Source organism: Oryx dammah, unplaced genomic scaffold (genome assembly GCF_014754425.2).
Source record: "Oryx dammah isolate SB20612 unplaced genomic scaffold, SCBI_Odam_1.1 HiC_scaffold_2, whole genome shotgun sequence".
NCBI classification, from domain to species: Eukaryota; Metazoa; Chordata; class Mammalia; order Artiodactyla; family Bovidae; genus Oryx; species Oryx dammah.
In genome coordinates, this window is record NW_024070186.1 from 29,650,998 (window position 1) to 29,674,503 (window position 23,506).

Here is a 23,506-nt window from a genome sequence, read left to right on the forward strand (position 1 = left end):
AAGGCAAAGCAGCCCAGGAAGTGATGTGCATCCCAACAGAGCACTTCTTGCCCTCCGTGCCTCTACTTTAGGGAGCTGCACCCCTCCCTGTTCCTGGGGCCCACCAGTGAGGCATCCTCCAACCTCCCTCCTCCCCAGGGCCCAGGAAAGGCAAGTCCTTCTGGTGGGCAGCTAGCTGCTTTATTCCAGCATGGAGCCAAGTGTGTCTTAGTTAGGCACTCCCCAAATGATAAATCCTTTCAGGACCCTTCAGAAGCTGGTCAGAGACTGGGGCTCCCACAAATGCAAGGCTGCTTGTGCCAGTGACGGGATGCCACACTGCCCTCTAGTGGCAACTCAGCCTGCCCCTTGTTCAGCAGTTTTTCCTCTTTTCCCTGCAAATAGTCAACAGAGAAGCCAGTTAGCACGTATGCATGCACAGATGAGGCCTCTTTTCCAGCAAGCTGAAGCTCCCTCTTGTGGCCTAGGAGTCAACTCTTCTCTCCACCTACCTACACAGTCTTCAAGATGTAACAAGAAGAGACATTCTGTCTCCATATAGTCTCACCCCAAATGCCCTTTTATCTAACTGATGAACCAGTTGTTTGGCAGGCTCATAACTGGATCCCTGATGGACAGACCATTAAATTGACCTTCTAAATGATGGATCCTGATGGACTACTGTCCATCTGAAAAATTAATCCTGAGTACTGGCTCGTTGGCTGATTAAGTTTCTAAGTCACAAATCATTTGATTGACCTACTGTCTTTTTTTTTTTTTTTTTTTTTTTTTTTTTTTTTTTACTGCTCTGGGTCTTTGTTGCTGTGCACAGGCTTTCTCTAGAGGCTACTCTTTACTCTGAGTGGGCTTCTCATCGTGGTGGCTTCTCTAGTTGTAGAGCAAAGGCTCTAGGCACACGGGCTTAGTTGCTCTAGAGCATGTGGGATCTCCCTGGACCAGGGATTGAGTTCCAGTTCCTTGCATTGGCAGGCGGATTCTTAACCTCTGGACCACCAGGGAAGTCCCAACCTACTGTCTTTCTAACTGAACTACTAAGCCTAAATAATTAAACACCTGAAAGCTTAAACTGTTCGCATCAAGTGGCCAAAGTATTGGAGCTTCAGCTTCATACTTTGGCCACTTGATGCAAACAGCCAACTTACTGGAAAAGATTGTGATGCTGGGAAAGATTGAAGGCCAAAGGAGAAGGGGGCAACAGAGGATGAGATGATTGGATAGCATCACTGAGTCAATGGAAGTGAACTTGGGCAAACTTCGGGAGATAGCAAGGGAGAGGGAGGCCTGGCATGCTAGTCCATGGGGTCACAAAGAGTCGGACATGACTTAGCAACTAAACAACAACAACAAAGCTTGGACTACCTGCCTGGCTGACTCTCCCACTAACCATTTAGTGTTTATGACTGACTCTGCCCAGCCGAGGTCTGGCAAGACGGAGGGCAGGACTCCATCACTAGACGTAACAGCTGGGTGGGAGGAGAGACTGCTCCTTCCTCATACTCTGATTCCTCTTTGAACTCAGGGGCCTACTCTTCTCCCTTCTAGAGCCACCTGAAGACTCCAGAGGGGACAACCAGGAAACTGACCTTCTTATCTACCTCTAACCAGGGTTCTTAACCAGGGCTCCACGGTGGGGTTAAATTTTGTTTTCCAGATAGTGTGGATACAAAGAGGTGTGTTATCTTGGAAGAAGGGTCACAGCTTTCATTGGAATCTCCAACGAATCTAGCACACACAAATATCTTCAGGACTATTTCTCTGGGAAGATCCTCAGCAAACACAGGAAAAACCCTTAGCTAAATTCAAGCACCATTTCTCTCTCACATCAGTCCAGGGTGGCAGGAAGATTAAGGTAGGAAGGGTTAGAGAGTCACAGTGGGCATAGGTGTGGTAGGGTGGAAGGATAAATGCTGTGTATGAAGTTTCCAGAGAGAAGCCCAAGGATATCAACGTGTGTCCTTTCGGTTTGCAGGCTGCATGGAGCCCAACATGCAGGGCATCCTCAGCTCTGGGCAGAGGGCTCTTTGAGCTGAGAGGAAGGATACATTTACTAGGGTCTTTGTCTGGGGTAGGGAGTATTGGGAGCATGTGGTTATGAGCAGCTATGTGTTTGTTTACACACCCGTGTGCTCACAGAGGTGAGTATAACACAGCCTGTGGTTATGTGCATGGATGTTCTTTGTATCAGTGTACATCTGAATAGTTTTGTGAATGCATTTGCACTTGTGTGCTCACTCCTGGACCCCTCAAGTCTTTGGCGAGGGTGGGTGGGGTTTTGAAACAGATTCTGGGTAAGAATTTCACTAAGTGAGATAATCTACAGACGGGCCGGAGGCCCACACGAGAAGTGCGGGAGTCCTCAACTCCTCTCTCTCCTTGAACCCCCATCCCCCTCCTCCCCTCAGCCCACTGCCACCATCCGATCCCATCGCCTCCCCCTGGACAGTGCCCTCCCCTCGAGACTCCTCCGGACAGCAGCCACAGTGCCCTTATTTTTCTGAAGTTAGGATGCCTAAGTAGCGCGCCTCGCCGAAACCCACAACAGATTCATACTGTCAGGGGATAACGCCCATCTCCTCCGTGGGCCTCGGGGTCCTTTCAAGACCGCGGCCCTGCTCGCTGGGCACTCTGCGCTCTCGAGGCCCCGTTCCTGAAATGCGTCGCCCCTGGGCCTGGTTCTATTCCACACGCCCAAGCTTTGGCTCCGATGCCTCCTCCTCTCAGCCTTTACACACTGCTCCTACACCCTGCGTCTCGGCGATTATCACTTGCCGCTGTAATTGCCAGATTACAACTGGCAGTTGTAATTGACAGAAGATCCAAGTTCGTCCGTCACGTTCCACTTGGTGACCCCGCCCCAGGGGACTCCCCAGAGGACAAAGCCTGAGCCAGCGCAAGTTACAGGCCAGCCACACACAAGCTCACGTGTCTCTTTCCCGCCGGGTGGAGCATCTGAAGCTCAGGGAGGCGAAGACGAAAATGCGCGTGCGCATAAGGACCAGTAGGAACTACGACTCCCAGAATCCTCCTGACAAGACTCCATTTCCCACAAGGCCTCGCGGGGACCCACCCCGGAACTGCGCTCTCTGCCTGAAAGCGGAAGTTAGGGTGAGCCTGGCGGTGGAGTCGGTACTTCAGAGGGTGGAAGAGGTTTTACGGATTGTCTACCTCCAGGGGTCGTCAGTGAGTCAGAAACCGGGACGTCAGAGAGAAAGGACCTGGCAACAGCCTTTCAGTGTATTATTCCGCTTTCCCTCTGGCGCTCAAGACCAGACCCAAAGCCGCCGTGCACTCCCACCGCTGCGTTCTCTGTCCCCACCTCTGGATGTCCCTGGGAATAGAGGCCGATGGCTCGATGGTCTTCAGTTCAGTTCAGTTCTGTCGCTCAGTCGTGTCCGACTCTTTGCGACCCCGTGGACTGCAGCATGCCAGGCTTCCCCGTCTACTAACTCCCGGAGCTTACTCAAACTCATGTCCATCGAGTCGGTGATGCCATCCCGTCTCCCCCTTCTCCTGCCTTCAGTCTTTCCCAGCATCAGGGTCTTTTCCAAGGAGTCAGTTCTTCGCATCAGGTGGCTAAAGTATTGGAGTTTCAGCTTCAGCTTCAGCACCAGTCCTTCCAGTGGTCTTGGTTTTGGGTAAAGCTTATTCCCAATGCTGCATTGCCTGTCTTGCACTGGGACAAGTTAAGACCTGGCCATAAAGGGCATAACCCACAGGGCTCCCCATGTTGGTCTCACAACTTTGCTTCTTCTAGCAGTAGCTGCAGGAATCGAAGCTGTGGACTGTGGGGACAGGTGTGGACAGTGGCGTGGAGGGGAGAAATTTGTGGATCCTGACCTGCTGTTGCAGTTCCCAAGATGTTTCCAGTGGCCCCAGCCCTGTGGATATATAGGACTGGCCCAGCACATATCCTTAAATGCTTGGATTCTGTACAAAGTCAGCCCCCTTCCTCAGACCCTCCAGTCCCAGCTTTCCCAGCTGGGGAAGACCCCTCAGATCCCAGCAACACCTTATCTGGGCCCTGCTGCCTATTTTCATCTTGCTCATTGGAAGCTACTTAGAGCATCCTGGCTAGAAATGGGAACAATTGGTAGGATTGGAATGAGAAATACTGTCTGGACCATTTGGAGGAAAAGAAGAAAACTGAAGGAAAGGAGTGAACTAAGAGGGAACTGTAGGACATTTAAGTGACTGACAGCTACTGAAGCAAAGTGGGAGGGTTAGGGTATAGGTGAAAGGGGGTGAGAGGTCTCAAAAGACAGAACTATATGTATGCCTAAACAGGCAGAGGAACACATTTTTCAGAGTTTCAAACAAGATCATCTTCCTTTGGTGAAATACAGGAGTTTATCAGGATTACCTCATCATTGCTGCTCATGAAATTTTACACTGACTGGCTAAAGGTCACATTCCAGGGAGAGGCTGAAACTGCAGTTAGGTTAGGTATTAAGTCTTGGTTTGTTGACTTGGGGCTTAGCACAAGTGACTCCATTTGGGGCCTGTTTCTTCTATTACCAGAATGTCCTTAATGAAGTTGTACAAAAGTGTTCCTTTTACTCAATTCTGAACCTGGAGTACGGGTCCTTTTGTTATTCTGTGTGACAGAATGGGAACTATAATAAAGCAAGTCTGCAGCATCTCAAGATAACTCTGTTCATCTTGAAAAACGTGTTGGGAAGGGTAGTTACGTGCTCAGTCTCAACCCCTGTACTGTTGTATAAGAATGTGCTGTGGGCCCAGAACCTTTCCTTACAAAGATATAGAGAACTCCCCTAGTCTGCGCTGGGCCTATCCCTTTGGTTGGGAATATCTTTTCCTGCTCTGGACTGGATGTGTGCTGCTTTGTTCTGCTTAACCGTGTGCATCATGTGACACCCAGCCAACCCTACTGCTGTATCTGTTTGCAGGAGAGAGAGAATTGGGCCCTTTGCTTGTAGCACAAGAAGAGTGCATACAGGGCTGCTGGCCATGGGGACTGTCATCAGTGAAGCTGATCTTGCTCTTTCTCTTCACTGGTAAAGAGGAAAGCATTGTTCATGCATTGTCCCTGCGAATTGTGTCTTTTCACCAACACCAATACCTGCAACCATGGAGCAGGTTGACACCCTGGGGCTGAAACTCTGGTGGAAGATGTTGTTATACCAACTACTAGTCTCCATGCAGTGGGACTCCTCCCCTGGAGGTGGTAATAAATGTCACTTGCTCAACAAAAAGCGATTCTGTGCTTGTTTGATTTGCTAGCTGCACTAGATTTCTCTTTTAAAAAGCATCTCTTATACTTGAATGACTGGACAACAGCGATTTTTTTGGACTTGGGTATTTAGTAGAAATTTTCTAGAAAATAAGTCAGCTTGTCACTTCAAGAGAAGCAACTGAGATTATTGTTGACAACGATAAAATGTGGCCTTTCAAGCAAAAATTAGAATTTGAAAAACATATCTGCCGTGCGGGTGTGTGTGTATGTGTGCACGCACATGCTTAGTCACTCATGTCTGACTCTGTGACCCCATGGACTGTAGCCTCTCCAGGCTTTCCTCCGGCCGTGGAATGCTCTAGCCATGTATACTGAAGTGGGTAGCCATTCCCTTGTCCAGGGGATCTTCCTCACCCAAGGATCGAACTCAAGTCTCCTGCATTATAAGTGGATTCTTTACCATCTAAGCCACCAGAGAAACCCATGCTGTGCTGTGCTTAATCGCTCAGTTGTGTCCGACTCTTTGTGACCCCATGGACTGTAGTCCCCCAAGCTCCTCTGTCCATGGGATTCTCCAGGAAAGAATATTGGAGTGGGTTGCCATGCCCTCCTCTAGGGGATCTTCCCAACCCAGGTCTCCCGCATTGCAGGCAGGTTCTTTACCATCTGAGCCACCAGGGAAGCCCAAGAATACTGGAGTGGATAGCCTATCCCTTCTGCAGGGGAATTTCCTGATCCAGGAATTGAACCACGGTCTTCTGCATTACAGGGGAATTCTTTACCAGCTGAGCTACCGGGGAAGCCTAGGGAAACCCATACTACCATGTAAATATCTTGACAGCTTTGCATGCTTAAAAGATTCTTCTGATGAGCTTGGTGATGATGTTAGTGGATGTAATTTCAAAAATATGTCAAATAATGAAACGTGTGTCAACATTTGGAAGATCTGCAAAACTCAATATATCTGTTGTTGAATAGCAGATTACTCCAAAACACAGTGATTTAAAACAAGAAAATTTATTATCTTTTGATTTCTGTGGGTCAAAAATTTGGGAGTAACTTTTGTAGGGTTGGGTTTCACTCACCTACAGTTGCCGTCAAGATGTCTGTCTCTTGAGGCTGCAGTCCTCTGAAAGCCTGACTGGAGCTACAGTATCTGCTTCCAGGATGGTACGCTCCCATGGCTGTTGGCAGGAGAGTGGGTATTTCACCCCATGTACGTTTCCATAGGACTTTGAGTATCCCCACAACATGGCAACTAGCTTCCCCCAGAGCAAGTGACCCAAGATCAAGGGAGCAAGATAAAAGCATTAATGTCTTTTATGATCTATCCTCATAAGTCACATTCTGTAATTTCTACCACATTCTATTCTTTAGAAGTGAGTCATGTGTACAGTCCATTCTTAAGAAGGGGAAAATAAGTTCTACTTCCTAAAGGGTGGAGGACCTAATACATGGACATATTTTAATAGCACTACGTTTAGTGACCCAATATTTTCTGAATACCCAATGTGTGATGTCACAAAACTACAATGCATGGGTTAAAAAAAAAAAAAAAAACTTCCAATTGCAAGATAGCCCAATGGATTTTTAATGACACAGAATACGAAGAGTTCACTGATGCAGTTTTAGATTCCACATTGCTACTAACCTTTAAGAAGCTATCATTTGTTAGGTTTTGGCATGATATCAGATAAAATGGGGCTTCCCAGGTGGCACTAGTGGTAAAGAACCCACCTGCAATCCAGGAGACTTAGTGACGTTTTTGATCCCTGGATCAGGAAGATCCCTTGCAGGAGGGCATGGCAATCCACTCCAGTATTCTTGGCTGGCAAATCCCATGGATAGTGGAGCCTGGTGGGCTACAGTCCATAGGGTTACAAAGAGTTGGACACGACTGAAGTGACTTAGCATGCAAATAAGAATATTCAAAATTATCTGAAAAGACTATTAAAATACTCCCTTCATTTCCAACTACTTATCTCTGTGAGGTCAAATTTTCTTCATATACTTCACCCAAAATAATATTAGAACCACCTGGAATGCAGAAGCAAGTATGAGAATTCAGCTGTCTTCTATTAAGCCAGACAGATTTGCAAAAATGTAAAGTACTGATTACTGTTGCTGCTGCTAAGTCACTTCAGTTGTGTCTGACTCTGTGCGACCCCAAAGACGGCAGCCCACCAGTTTCCCCCGTCCCTGGGATACTCCAGGAGAGAATACTGGAGTGGGTTGCCATTTCTTTCTCCAATGCATGAAAGTGAAAAGTGAAAGTGAAGTCACTCAGTCCTGTCCGACTCCTAGCGACCCCATGGACTGCAGCCTACCAGGCTCCTCTGTCCATGGAATTTTCCAGGCACGAGTACTGGAGTGGGTTGTCATTGCCTTCTCCACTGATTACTAGTAAAGTACTAATTACTTTTTGTTTTGGAAAGTATATTTTTCTTAAAAAGTGTATGTGCATTCATTAACAAGTATTGGATTTATTATTGTAATTTTAAATGAAATATTTAAAAAGTTTCTGTTTCAATTTCTAATATGGTCCTGATGGATAGATATAATCCACATTAACAAAAGCTCTTTGGCATCCTCAATAATTTTTAAGAATGGAAAAGGGTTCTGAGACCAAAAAGTTTGAAAACTACTGTCTAAGCAATCATAAACATCCAGTCACCCTTGAAATGACGTGTTGAAGTATGGGCTTGCAGTGCAGTTCTGGCCAGTGACATATGAAGTGAGGTGTAGGCATCGCGTTCAGTTTTCAGTTCAGAGTATTAAACAGAAATGTGCATATGGTCTTCAAAGGGATTGGTAATGTTGTTTCTTATTCTAGCTGATTGATATGCGGTGTTTATTCACCTTTATCTCTTACATATTAAATTTTTTGTATGTGGAATATGTTATTACAAAAATTGAACACATGGAGGAGAAGATTCCTCTTCCTCTATGTAGGCAGTTTTTTTTTCTGTTTTGCAGCATATTCATCTGGCATATTGGACCCAAGTGTGCACTGTTGGACTCTAAAGAATATTGTGCTCATGGCTCTCTGAGTCTGTGTTAACAACGTATTTGTGATATTTGACTTGTAACCTGAGAATCCCCCGATCTCTTGCCACATATGCAGTCTCTCCATTCACAAGGCTGTCAGTTCAAGTTACAAAGTCCCTCATGAAAAGACCTTCCCTTTTCTGGGTTAGTCCCTTCTCCCCTAAGGTCAAGCAGGATACCAGTGTCTGTCATGCATCACATCTTTGCTAAGTTCCCTCACCTAAAACCCATACAAGACTAGATATCAACTAGGTTTGCCAGCTCACCAGTTCTGTAAACTGCCACACACTGAATCCGCTTCAGACCCCTTTTAGAACTTGTATGAGCACCTTCTAAATGGAACCCACAACAGGTACAAAGGCAGGCTCACTACACTGTCACTGAGTGAGTGGACCTGCTCCCACGTCACACTGAGGACCTGGGGCTATGAAATCATGGTTTCTGGGTTTCTCCTACCCCTCTTCTTAATGTTTCTCAGAAATTCATAAACCAAGTAGAAAATTAAAGAATTATATAATCCAATTGACAGATTTGAGGGGATACCTGAACAAAATTTGGGCTTGGCTATCATGGGTGAGTGGGGAATGCCTGTTGGCAAGCACAAGAATGTTTGCTACAGTTCTACACACATATATGTGTATTTTAAATCTTTCCACAATAAAATGTATTGCCGTGTAACTAAAAAAGAAATGAGTAAAGGCAATTAATATGAAGGGGAAATAGACATACAAAAACAAATAAACGCAGTCACATTTTGAGGTATTGAGACATGTGTTGGTAGAAGAAGCAGACCCATTTGCTGAAACCCAATTTACTGATCCATGCACCGTATTTGCTTGCAGCTTTTGCTGTTTATAAAGTTTACAACAATTCTTACTAGATGGAATTTTTAAAACAATCTTTGAACATTTCTGCAAAATCTTAGTTATTCAGAATTCCATTATAACTGCATGACAGCATTTTAAGGGCTATTCAGTCTATTGCAACCCAGTTAGTTAGAAGAGAAGGAACATCTACAAGAAAATATTCATGAGAATATATAAAAGATAAAAGAACACAAATATATAACTCTATAAGAAAAAGGCCACCAAATTGAAAAATGGACAAAGAATATGAACAGACAATTCACAGATTCAGAAATACAGTTGGGGGCTTCCCTGGTGGCTCAGTGGTAAAGAATCTGCCTGCCAGTTCAAGAGACAGGTTCAATCCCTGGTCCGGGAAAGATCCCACATGCTTTGGAGCAACTAAGCACATGTGCCACAACTACTGAGTTTGTGGTCCAGATCTTGGGAACCACAGCTACTGAGCCCACACATCCTAGAGCCTGTGCTCTGCAACAAGAGAAGTCACAGCAATAAGAAGCCTGTGTGCCGCAACTAGACAAAGCCCTTGTGCAGCAACAAAGACCCAGTGCAGCCAAAAAAAAAATCACCATTAAAAAGTCTATGTTGACTCAGAAAACAATCTTATGATTGCCAAGAGGAAGGGATAGTCAGGGAGTTTGGGAAGGTCATGTACACACTGCTTTAGTCAAAATGGATAACCTATTGTAGAGCGCATGGAACTCTACTCAATGTTATGTGCCAGCCTTTTTGAGAGTGGGAGTCCAGGGGAGAAGAGATATATGTATGTGTATGACTAGGTCCCTTTGCTGTTCACCTGAAACTATGACAACATTGTTAACTGGCTATACCCCAATACAAAATAAAAAGTTTAAAGTTTGGGTGTGGGGGGAGTCTGTATTCCTTTGGGGTAGTAGAGGGAGCTAGGACAGAGTGGGCGGGGCTAGGGGATGATGCGGTGGGAACGGATCAAGGACTGGAGTGTAAGGGGAAGGATCTGTGGGACCGAGGGTGCTTTGGCCAGACTGGGATTGATGAGTGACGGGGAAAGGGCAGAGGGTTTGGAGAAACCAAAAGGTACTTGAAAGGACTGAGGGAAGTGAGAACAAACGGCAGTGGAAGAACCGAGGCCGATTAGAAACAACTGAAGAAACTTGATAAGAGGGAGGGGAAGGGGGTGGACCTGTCAGCAGCTAGGAAGGTAAAATGGCAACAACTGGCTTTCAGTAAGCTGATCTAGAGCCACTGGCTAGCAGGACCTGTTAACACTAAGCATGTCCCTGCAGAAGAAGAAGGTCTGAAGCAAACAGGAAACACTAATTTTCAGAATGCTACTAACTGTGCCTTGCAGAGGCACTTCCTCTTGTCTTGGCTCTATTATTACATTGTAATTTGCCTCTAAAGCAACTGAGATCTTTGAAGACTCCTTTGTCTGATGGTCAAAGGTTTGACTCTTTCCCATGTGATCCTAAGGTAAAAAATAGGGTACAGCTGCCTTTAGTAGGAACTTCTTCTGTTTCTTAGAATTTGGGAAGCTGCTTCAGATCCTAGGAAGGCATGAACCATGTCTCTCTGCAACAAGGTGTAGGTAAGCAAAAGGGCGTGCAGACCTTAAGACTCTTTCTCTTCTCTCTTGGTTTGAGGCAGGCACGGTTTTAGGAAGTAGAAGGCCCTGTGGTCACTGGCTTTCTCTGTGGTTCATGCCATTTTCCACACAGTGAATCGCAGGGCAACCAGAAAGCAAAAATCTTCTAGCAGTGGAGTGGTGGTATTATGGGCTGAATCATAAACCCCTGATTTCATATGTTAAAGCCCTAACATCTGTTGCTTCATAATGTGACTGTATATTGGAAATGGGACCTTTAAAAAGGTTATTAAGTTAAATGAGGCCATTAGAGTGGGTCCTAATCCAATCTGACTGGTTTTATAAGAAGAGTAAATCTGGGGACACAAGACACACCAGGATTGTGCACACACAGAGAAAAGGACACAGCAAGAAGGGGGCCATCTGGAGGCCTGAGTAGAGAGTCTTGAGCCTTAAGGTGTGGATGTGAACATGGCCTCACTAGGCTGAGTGAATGAGAGAAGGAGGAGATGACCTCAGACTAGGGAAAGGATGAGGGAGTCAGTGACAGCTTGTTCCACTGGAAGGTTCGAGGGGCCTTGGTATTCTGCAAAAACTAGCCACACTCAGCAGATTTCAGGTTCTTGTTTATTTATTTTTTATTGAAGTAAAGTTGAATTACAGTGTTGTTTTAATTACTGCTGTACCAGCAAAGTGACTCAGTTATACAAACCTATACATTCTTTTTCATTTTCTTTTCCATTATGGTTTATCACAGGATATTGAGTATAGTTCCCTCTGCTATACAGTAGGACCTTGTTGTTTATCCACTCTATATATGCCAGTTTGCATCTGCTAATCCCAGACTTTCCTGCCGTCTCCCATTCCCCTCCTCTTTGGCAACAATCAATCTATTCTCTCTGTCCCTATTTTTTTTCCCTGTTTCATAGATAGGTTCATTTGTCTTATTTTAGATTCCACATGTAAGTGATATCATATGTATAAGTATTTATCTTTCTCCTTCTGACTTACTTCACTTAGTATGATAATCTCTCGTTGCATCCATGTTGCAGCAAATGGCATTATTTTGCTCTTTTTATGGCTGAGTAGTATTCCACTGTATATATGTACCTCATCTTCTTTATCCTCTCATCTGTCAATGGATATTTAGATGGTTTCCATGTTTTGGCTAGTGTAAACAGCACTGCTATAAACATAGGGGCGCATGTATCTTTTTGAACCATGTTTTTCTCTGGATATATGCCCAAGAGAGGGATTACTGGACCATCTGGTAATTCTATTTTTAATTTTCTGAGGAACCTCCATACTGTTTCCACAGTGGCTGTATCAACTTACATTCCCACCAACAGTGCAAGAGGGTTCCCTTTTCTCCACACCCTCTCCAGCATTTATTATTTGTAGGCTTTTTAATGATGGCCATTCTGACCGTCATGAGATGGTACCTCATTATAGTTTTGATTTGCATTTCTCTAATAATTAGTGATGTTGAGCATCTTTTCCTGTGCCTATTGGCCATCTGTATCTCTCCTTTGGACAAAAGTCTTTAGGTCTTCTGCTCACTTTTTTGATTGGGTTGTTTGGGTTTTTTTTTGTTGTTGTTGTTTGGGTTTTTGTTGTTGTTATTGTTGAGTTATATGAGCTGTTTGTGTATTTTGGAAATTAAGCCTTTGTCAGTCACATCGTTTGCAAGTATTTTCTCCCTATTCTCGAGTTTCAACATTGCCTTTTTCTTTGTATAATCCCTACCTACATCCCAGCCAGTTGCTCGTGGTGCCTCCAGCAGGCTCCTGATCGTCAGAGTTGTGCTCACTGCGTGTCCTCAGCAGCATCATCCAGAACAGTGGTACTCTACAAGTATCTGCTGAATGGATCAATAGATTTATGTAGAGGTAGATGAGTGCATGTACAAATCTGTATGAGTCCAGGATGCGTTGTCTTCTCCTACCACCCACGGCCATTTGTGATTCTCTCTGTGGTGAGCCCATTTCTCCTTCCACCTGACCCTTGATGGCTCTAAAAGCCCTTAGTCATTTGGCTCCAGTGTCCTAGTTTTGGAGACCAGCTACTTATTAACTAAACCGTTGCACCACTCATTCTTATAGCCTTAAATTAGTTTGGGTTAATTCTTAACTGTTTCCTTTCTGTTCATGTGTCATTTAATGGTTTGCCTTTATCTGATTTTCCCCAATTTCCTGTGCATTTGTGGTTTTCTACAGGAGCTCTGTACCAGAGGCCTCATGCGGCCACACCAAACAAGTGTGGGCACCTAGGGTTTCCAGGAGGGCTCTCCGGCTGCTCTGGGTCTCATCTAACTGGTGTCCAACCAAACATTCCCAGCCAAGGTTATTCATGCTAGAGGAGGAAGAATGACTGCCCCAGAGCCAGCTCTTGGGGAAAAGAAGAATTGTTGATATAGGCCAAGCCCCCAGAGAAGAAAGATTTCACTGCAGCTGCTAAAGGTTGGTGATATACTTTTTCTCCAACTCAGTGAAAGTTGTCCATATTTGCTTTATTTCCCATGAATTTCTTTAGTGTGTTTTGTCCAAATGACCTTTGGAATAAACAGGAAGAAAAAATTTTAAATCAATAGAATAAGCTTCTTGGTGGACTGAGAGTTTTATCCATCATTGATTCTCCACATCTGGTATGTGCTGGACAGGCAAATGCCTAATAAATATTTGATGAAGGAAGGAGAGAAAGATAGAAGGAAAGGGTGGGGGCGGGAAGGAAAGGATTGGATATTGCCATGGATGGAAAGAATGCTCATTTATTGCTCAAAAATAGTACAATGATATCATAGTTATGTTTTCAAAGCTAATTAGTGGCATTATCACTGACATCTAGAATCAATAAAACAAATTAAGTCACTTTGCAAATTAAAGATGTATTTATAAAGATAAAATAATAGTAGACAACCAGAATAACAAGAATAATCAAAAAGTGTTTCTTGGAACTTAAGCATAAAGATAAACAGCAGTGCTCATATTTTAAGAGAAATTCAAAACTCTGTAATGTAATTGCCATTTGTTCTATCTATGCTCAATTCTCCAAAGCAAATTTAAACAACCAACTACTTTGCTGCTGCTGCTGCTAAGTCACGTTAGTCGTGTCCGACTCTGTGTGACCCCATAGACGGCAGCCCACCAGGCTCCGCTGTCCCTGGGATTCTCCAGGCAAGAACACTGGAGTGGGTTGCCATTTCCTTCTCCAATACATGAAAGTGAAAAGTGAAAGTGAAGTCGCTCAGTCGTGTCCGACTCTTAGCGACCCTGCGAACTGCAGTCTACCAGGCTCCTCTGTCCATGGGATTTTCCAGGCAAGAGTACTGGAGTGGGGTGCCATTGCCTTCTCCCACCAACTACTTTAGTTATGGATAAATGCAAGATGATCATGGAAGTGATCAAATTGACTGCAGCTGGCCGGTGTGGTATTTAGAAAAGGCCAACTAATCTGAAATTGTGGATTAAATAAATTTTCAAATATGTAGACTTCCTACTGTGGAGAGGGATTAACAACTCAAAAATATTTTATTACATGTCAATGAAAAACATCTCAGGACAGAAAAAGATTAAGGAAATTAACATTTTTAAAGTATCGATCTTTTATTTATTTGACACCATACAAGCTACACAGTTCAAGTCCAGCAAAATAATTCTATATGACACATATGTGGCAAAAGAACACACCACCGTGATGGATGTAGAAGGGAAATAATTAAGACATATCATTTTTATAAAGTCAAGATCTCAAAACTAAGGTGTTGTTTCTTCAGCAATTCAGATAGTGACATATATTAAGGTTCTTGGTGTTAGAAAAGCTCACTATAATTTTATATCATTTTAATTTGGGGAGAATAAAATATAACTTTTAGATATATAATAAAAATAAATATAATGAAAAAATAAAAAATATAATGTTTTAGAAAAATCTAAAAACATTTCCAAAGCAAAATTCCAAGACACCTCTGTTTTAACACCAGTCTTGCAAAGATTGTATTAATGAGGCATGTAATTTGTTTGGAAGGATTTGCCAGCATGATTTAGACTCTCGTGATCAGCACAACTATGTTATAAAAGAAAACTGTTGGTAACATAGGTAGATGATGACTGGCTACCGCAAAAAAATAAAACTGTACTTTCTTAGTTGCTATGGGGTGTTCCCAAAGTTATGATTCAGGCTTTTTGTGTACAATAAATTTCACATGTGAAACTGATTACTGCAAGAGTTCACTGGGCCCCAAACTTCAACCAGGGATGATTTTTGTCCTGTGTTTTGCCACTTGTACCTCCATTTAACATGTTTTTTTCCTTTAAATCAAAAATTTTTTTTATTTTTTCTTATTTGTTGTTGGAGGATAATTGCTTTACAGTGTCAAACTTCTTTTTTTAACTTAAATATATTTTAAAAAGAAATGATGGATATTACCACCTAACATCATCTCTGATGGGTATTCTTTGGAAAGCACTTCAATAACAAAATAATAATGATGATGATGATGTTGATGATAATTTAAGCCTATTTCAAAACTAATTCTATGAGACAGAGACATCTTGGTAGAGAAAAAATTAGAGTCCTTAGGGCTCATGGGAAAGAGTTTGGATAAATCATATGCTCAGATTACAGTTTGCCTTCTGTGGCTTTATTTAAGAAGCCAGTTAATGTTTACATGACAGTGAACTTCAAAGTCCAGGCACTAAGGAGGAAAATAGAGTGAGAGAGAAAAACAATTGGCTTGTCACTTCTCCTTACCCTGTGGGGAGGCCACAGGGGTCAGCAGCGCACAGACACTGGAGGGAACCCAAGTGGCAGCGGGGGGGTGGGGGGGGGGGTGGGGGCGGGGGAGGGTCCTATCTTACCAGAGCACAGTAATTCTTTATTAAATCATTGATATATACAAGCACTATGTTTCCTGACTCACATGGCTTTTACTCTCGTTGGAGTTTCACCAAGTAAATAATTCTTTCTACAGTCTTGGTGGAAAATTCTTCACCTTACCTCCTCTGTATGATGCCGTCTCTGACCACGTTGTATGTCTTTACTGTGATACTCTTGGTTTATAGAAGTGAGTGCAGTTATTATAACAAAGTGGGACATTACATAATACAATGAAACAGCATTCTTCTTTCCAAGCACTTCCTTTCTGACTCTGCCTCTTGTGGGGAATTTTCACTTCTTCCTGACTTTTAAGTTAGGCCAGCATCATACATGACATCAGCAGGGTAGACAAGGTTGCCAGATGGGGCCCTGGACAAGACATCTTCCAGGCTTGCTTCAAAGGGACACTCCAGGCCTGGAGGCCCAGCAGTAAACCAGTGCCTGCCTGGAGGAAAGTCACTACTTGTATTTTAAACATGGTATATAGTATTTTGAGGTGCACACAGATAACATTTAGAAATGTTAAGTCCTAGAAAAGGTCCCTTTAAAGTCATAATGCTGAAAGCTCAGTTTCTCTGTACGCTGGTGCTGAATCGAATTTTGGAGACGGAGTTTTGGGTGAAGTAGAAAAGGATAACTTTATTACTTCATCAGGTGAAGGGGGCTACAGTGGGCTAATGCCCTCAAAACTGTGTGTCCCCACTTGGGGAAGATAGTGAGAAGTTTTATAGCCATTGTCCAAAGAAGGCATGATCAGCTCATGGACATTCTTCTGATGAGCTGGAGGTAAGGTAAGTAGGAGTAAGCATCATCAACCTTCTCTTTTCATCTGGTTTGGGATCTGCATGCTTATGGGCAGCCTACCAGTTAATCGTTGTTAACTTCTCTCACCTTGGGGCAGTGGGGGGCTGGGGGGGGGCAGGGAAGCAGTTTCAGTATCCACAAAATAGTTCAAAGATAACTCTTGTGTGTTTCCAATAATGGGGAAACAGGACCTTGCCCCAAGGCTGCTCTTGACTGTTTCTCCTTGGTCTCACATCGCCTCCAGTCTCTAATTCACAACTGCTTGAATCTGCCCATTGGAACCCAGGAAAGGTCCTGCAAGCTGAATGAAGGCTGTTCCCTATAATCAAAGAAATGGGGGCACAGAAAGTCTCTGTGCCCAGGAGCCCCCCAGGGCCCTGCACAGTATCAGTTGAGCTCCATAGCTGACAGGTCTGTGTATTCCTAAAAGACTGTCTGAAAGGAGGAAAGGAGGGCTGAAGAGATTTTTCTTCAGATGAAAAGGCAGAGATTTGAGCTAACTGGCTCCTCCCTCAAGGAGGGGGGAACATAACTCTGCACTTAAGTGTGACTTCCTTCTGAAGGGCGCAGTCTGGAAGGGGGCAGGGAGTGACTTTACAGTGGAGAAACCTGGCAGAGGTGGACTCAGCCAGGTGACCAGGGTCAACATCAGCAGTGATAACTTCAGTCAACAGTGTGTGCACCTTGACCATGAGCATGGCACTTTCCCTCTATGCTCTTCCTCTCCAGTTTCTGTAACGCCAATAATGAGACAAACCCACATTGCAGGGAATTCTGTAAATACCTGACTTACCATTTCCTTCTTCAGGGGATCTTCCCGGCCCAGGGATGGAAGCCGCGTCTCTTGTGTCTCTTGCACTGGCGGGTGGGTTCTTTACCAACTGAGCCACCAGGGAAGCCCCCTCAAAACAGAGTCATCAAAACCAAGGAAAGTTAGCTCCTGGAGGTCCAATGGTTGAGACTCCATGCTTCCACTACAGCCCAGAGGTTTGATTTCTGGTCAGGGAACTCGGATCCTGCATGCCGTGTGTTATGGCCAAATCCAAACCAAAATAAAACAAGCAAACAAAAATCAAGGAAAGTGTAAGAAATCATCACAGCCTAAAGCAGCCTAAGGAAGCTTGACAACTAAATGTAATATGGTACCATGAATGCTTTCCTAGAACAAAAACAGTATATCACCTCCAAACTAAGGAAATCTGAACAAAGTATGGCCAGATGAGAGTCTTTCTGACTTTCAATATTTCCTGAAAATCCAAGACAGACTTTGTAGTCACATCAAGAACTAGGTGCTGTCTCTGGTGGCTGTTACCCCAAGATAACTGGGGACAGATTCTGGTCCTCTGGTCTAGTGCCTGAAGTTACTTCAAGAGGGAGGAGCCAGGAGGAATGGCAGGGATAAATCATTTAATATACATACTTATTCATTCATTCATTCACACACACCAATCCAATGAAACAGTGATACTCTCTTTTCAAAACAGCTCTCCCAGGCTCCATGGACTTCTCTGTGTCTATCCATCTTTACAGGTGGTGTTTATCATGCATTTTCGTGTGCCTGCTAGCCTAGATTGTTCCGTCCTTGGCTTCATCTACAACTTACTTGCCATAATCCTCTCATCAGTAAATAGATCCACCTGTCTAAAGACTTCCTTACATGCACAATACACAGTGGTACTCAGAGCTCCTCAAAACTTGCTGAGGCCACTGCTCTTTCAGTCTCTCTCTTGGTGGATGATGCCACCACCCACTGCTCAGCAACCCAGATCAGGAGCTCACCCTGTGCTGAGCTGTTCCACAAAGCCCCTGAGCTATAGAATCGTGCCACCTTCTGAATGTTTCCAAGAGTTGAGCCTTCTGTCCAAAAGCTCAGCTCTCAGAAAGTAGCCTGAGTTAAGAAGCTTCAGTTCAGCTTCTTAACACATCTCATCCCAGAGACAGCCTCAGTCCCCTAGCTGAATTCCCACCTCCAGCTCATCCACCCACCAGCTGCCCATGCAGGGATGTCTCTAATGCACAGACCTGACCACACCACTCCCCTGGGACAGCCCTCCAGGGTACTCCCTCACCCCTGGAATAAAGGCCAGGCTTATCAGCCCAGCACACAAGTCCCTTCATGATTTGCCTCCTCTTGTCATTGTCCCCTCATCTCCCGCCACGTTCCCAGCTTCACCTTCTGCTTCTACCATACAACTGGAAATCCCCTTGTTCGACTTCCTCCCATGTCCTCCTCCTCCTTGGGCTTCGAGCCCCTCAGGGCTCCTCCTTAGTGTTCTGATAGGCGCCCCCTTTCCCCTTCCCCCCACCACCACTGTGCATAACTCAGCCATTGTGCTCAGTCATGAATGCAGTCATTGGCTAGTCTAAAAACTAAAAAATACAGCAATGAATAAAACAGAAAACCCTATCTTCTTGGAGCATCCTGCCTTCGATTTTTCTTGGCACACTGCCTTCGATTTTCCTTCTCCCTGGGGAGATTTTGGAGGTGAGAACTGTTCTTCTATCCATCTTAAATACTTAACACAGTACACAGGACATAATTGGTGTGCAAAAAATACAGATGAATAGTCCACAAATGAAGACCGCTGTTTTGCCCATCCTTCACGCCAGCTCAAGGATAGGAGTTAGAGAAAATGCCTTCAACATGCCGAGCAAAAACCACCGGAAGGCCTCACTCCATACCCTCCCGAATCCTCCCAATTTGGTTAATTTCCTTCCCACTGAGCAGCAGCAGTTTAGGGGCACATCTGCATGTTCTTCTCCGAGGGTGTCCTCTTGCCTCTGGGGAGGACAGTTCTTGCACAACCGGAATATCGTAAATGTTGGTTGTTTTTAAGAATCAAGCTCCAGATGAAGCACAAACAATTCTATTTCTAGAACAGAGCAAGGATATTATAAACTTTGTTGCCGCGGAACCCTGATAGTCCAGGGGCCAGAGCTTAGGGATGGGGTGGAGGAGAGTGGGAGTGGATGGACGTGCAATGCAGGGCAAGTTCCTCCAGGACAAAGGTGGAAGTGCCCCAAAGCTTGCCTTGCACCAGTGTGTCAAGAACTAGAAAATTATCCCACATCTCCGTTGCTCCTTTTTATTGGACAGCCTTTAGTCCTGTTTGAGATTTCTGTTAAATCAGACGCACACTATTGTATTCATAAATTTAGAAAACTAGCTGGATTAGCAAACCAGTGAAGAGGAGATGGCATGCGTATTGCGGGAGGGGGGGGGGGTCATTGTCATCAGGAAGCTGTCTGTGTTCCCTCCTCACCTGTGGGGACAGGAGGTGGGAGGTGAAAGAGCCCAGTGTTGACTGCAGTCAGTGACCTCAGGGAGGTCTGGCCTTCCCATCAGCGCTGAGTCACTAGCTGACGTGCTCTCCTGACTGTAAGGCCACCACTGTGCCCTCCCCTGGGTCTCTGGAACAGAGAATTCTCCTGGAAATTCAGCAGAGGTGCTGGGGAGACCTGCACAACCTCCCTCCCGGAAGGCCTTCCTCTCCTCCCTTGATGAGGGGATGTGCGGCACCTTCCTCTTCCTCTTTGTCCCCCTTTCTGATGAAGTCATTTCTTGTCCATCCTGTGGAGCTGTTGGACAAAGCACAGCCTCTGCACCTGCAAGGCCGGGGTGAGAGGGGGCCACCCACTGCCTTGTTGGGGAATCTTGTGTAGGGTACTCAGACTCTATGCCTCACTTCCCACCTCTCTGGATTCTTTTTTTTTTTTTTATTTTTATGCAATCTTTCTTTGTTATTTTGCTGCGCTGGGTCTACCTTGCTGCAAGCAGGTTTTCCTCTAGTTGAGGAGAGTAGGGGCTACTCTCCGGCTGTGGTGAGCCGGCTGCTCATTGCGGTGGCTCTCTGGTTGCAGAGCGGGGGCCCTGGGTACGTACGCTTCAGTAGTTGCAGCACGCTGCCTCTAGAGGGCGCAGGCTTCAGTAGCTGTGGCTCAGCTTCTCTGCAGCATGTGGAATCTTCCCAGACCAGGGATCGATCCTGTGTCCCCTGCATTGGCAGACGGACTTCTATCCACAGCACCATGTAGGGGACACAAAGGCAGAGAGAGCCAGCCAGCCCACACGTGTTACCATCAAACCGTGTCCAATGAGGGAGCATCTTAAACCATCACCCCCAGAGAATTTTGTCGCATTGAGGTCCTTCCCTCAGGGCAGGCGGAGTGCAGCTCTCACCTTTCCAGGACCCATTCGTCACGGTTGCTCACGTCTGCTCCCAGAATGCCTGTGTGTGCATGTCGCGTGTGGGTGTTTCACTGTGTTGATCTCGGAGGGGTTTCAACAGAAGGCCGTTCTCTGAATTCCTTTGGCTGTGCGTAGCAAGCTGAGCCTGGGCTGGAAGAAACGTTGGGTGTTCCCCATTCCTGGATTTGGGTGGAAAGGGAAAGATCTGAGAAGCACAGAGCTAGCGGGGAGATTGTACTCTCTGGCAGCTGCACAAGTGTTTGGAGCTCACGTGTTCCTGATGGAGCGGCTTCTTCTGGGAAGGCCTGTGAGTCAGGACCCCCGGAGTCCTTAGCTGGGTGACTTGGCATGAGTCACCACGCCGATCAATGTCTGATGAATAAGTGGTGATAGTGCATTTTGCCTTCTCTGGTCTCAGGGCACGTGACCCTTTAGGGGTAGGGTCAGCAGTGGGGAAATGTGTCATCAACGTCTTCCCTTTGCTCACCCCTCTCTTTTCCTGCAGCCGGGGTCAGACAGCAGCATCTCAGCAGCGTGCAGTGTCTGACTCTTGTTCTTATCTTGTTTTTCTTTGTCCTATTTTTTTTTCCCCTAAGTTGAATCATTCAAGTCTTTTCATGGCCTCTGAAATGAGTTGAATTTTCCTAGCCTTCCATTCGAATTCTGGCTCCTTCCCATTTTCCCATTCCGAACGCCCTGTTCTCCAAACAAATTCATCAGCTAACTCTCCCCTGGACGCCGCACAGACTTTTCCAACCTTGCCCATGCTTCTCCCGTTAGGCTGTACCCACCACACTCACCTTTCAGGTTTTACTGTCTCTTCTTATGTAAATCTACAGAAACCCTGCCCAAGTCTCACCTGGCCTCTCCACCCATCTCTGAGCCCCTAGCATTAAGTGTACTTGTGACCCCCTTGGACTGGGCAGGGTTGATGGCTTCTGGCATCTTATCTTCCTGCCTTTCCTTTGTGTCAGGGACACATCTCTCACTTTGCTATGTTTCCAGAGCATTCCCAGAGCTCAGGGCAGGCTAGAGTACATCTGTAATATTAACAGGTGCTCCTTGATGTTTGCCTGAGATAAGGATGAAATAAGCTGCCGCCCTGAACCGTGCACCCAATGTTTGTTCCCAGGGCCCTCGGGTTTTAGGAGCGCCTGTGGCCGAGAGTCGGGGGAGGGGCACAGAAAGAAGAAGCCCAGAGCTAACTAGGCTTACACCTCTTCTGCATGGCTCAAGTCACATTAAAAAAAAAAAAGTATGTGCTGAAAATTTGAAAACCGTTGTGATTATTTTCATGGCTCAAGTGATAAATTGTAGGAAAAAACTTGTGCCCACTGCTGAAAAGTGGTGCCTGTAACACTAAGAAACCATCAGAAAAGGAAGGGTTTGGCTCAGAGTGGGCACTTTACACAGAACCCAGTAAAAAGAGCTGACCTGTACGAAAGGGACACATAAACTTGCTGAGACCATCTAAATGCTTAGAAGTTTGCATTTTGGGTGACCAGAGGTCACAAATGATGAAAACTCTGAAGTGAATCATTTAACAGTTAGACTGTCTCTTCTCTGCAGGCCTTGGAGCCCCCCAGGGGTCAGTGTGAAGCCAGGGCCACTAAAGCCTTGTTTGGATGCAGGAGATAGGATGGAGAGGACCAGCTCAGTAAGAGGGGCTGGGCGGTGCAAGGCACAGGCAAGGAAGGCAGGGGCAGCTGCCAACTGCCTTAGTGGCTCACCCCACACTTCCTCACCCCACTTCTCTCTGCCACCCTCTGCCTGTTGCTCCCCTTCCTGTACTCAAAGTGGCCACCAGCCCCGAGTCTATGCGTCTTCCCTGCACCAGAGCCCACAGCTGTCTGGCTGCCCCTCACATGGTAAGAGGGAGAGCCTGGGTCCAGCCCCTGCTGAGTGGAGAGGAGGGGTCACCAGGGGGTCAGGCTGACTGTAGGAGGCCTGGTGTGGGACCTGACAGGGCAAGCCGGCTGACAGACCCTGCGCTGCAGGGATTCTGAGCCCACAAGTCCATTGTGTGAACAAAGGGATGTTGAAGCGGGGGATTTGCGTTGTCAGAATCAGTCACTAACTGTGAGGCTCTTGCTTCCTCCCGAGGCTGCAGCCTTGTTGCCAGCATGGACTCTGCAGCATAAGACCAGACCCGGTCAGCGGCTTCTCAGCTCTGGTGACAGAGGAAGTCAGAACACATGAGACCTTCACACACAGTGCGGTACCTTCCGTACAGAGCAGTGACTGAAACCAGCCACGTACAGTGAAACTGCTGTTGCTGCTGCTGATTAGTCGCTCAGTTGTGTCTGACTCTTTGCGACGCCATGGACTATAGCCCACCAGGCTCCGATGTCCATGGGATTCTCCAGGCAAGAACACTGGAGTGGGTTGCCATGCCCTCCTCCAGGGCATCTTCCCAACCCAGGGATCAAACCCCAGTCTCCTGCATTGCAGGCGGATTCTTTACCGACTGAGACACCAGGGAAGCCCAAAATGAAACTACATGTAATCAAAATGTCTCTGGAAAATCCTTCAAATCACCCAGAAGGTATGGGACACATATGTCTCCCAGCAAGCCCAACACAGTTGGTTTTTCCTTTAGCACCAGAGCAGACTGTGTTTTTTGGCTGAAAACCAGGCAATGTGATTATTGTGCTTTCAGAGGCCATGTGTTGGGAAAAAAAGCCTTTAAATGTTAGATCCAGTCTCAGCTACAGAGCTGCACGGGGAAATCCATATTCCCTCTGAGGCAGCTCCTTGTAGGGCTGTGGGGAGGATACCCCACAACCTAAGATCTTCTCCCTGATCTGCCCTTCTCTTCCCCCACCTCCTCTCCCTGCCCTTCCCCTCCCCCTGCCTCCTCCTCCCTCCTCCTCCCTCCTTCCTTCCTTCTCTCTTTCCCTCCCTCACTCCTTCTTTCTATCAAGCATTATCAATCATTTCTTTCTTTCTCTCTTTTTCTCCCTTAC

The 23,506-nt window shown here is 45.8% G+C and overlaps 1 protein-coding gene across 1 annotated transcript in view; it reads left to right on the plus strand.

The window, feature by feature from the left end:
• Positions 1-12,942: 12,942 nt before the first annotated feature.
• ZBTB38 (zinc finger and BTB domain containing 38) overlaps positions 12,943-23,506 on the plus strand; it is a 138,693-nt gene continuing 128,129 nt past the window's right edge. The window contains exon 1 of the mRNA XM_040233911.1: positions 12,943-13,131. The gene's annotated coding sequence lies outside the window, so the exon portion shown is untranslated. The remainder of the gene's footprint in view (positions 13,132-23,506) is intronic.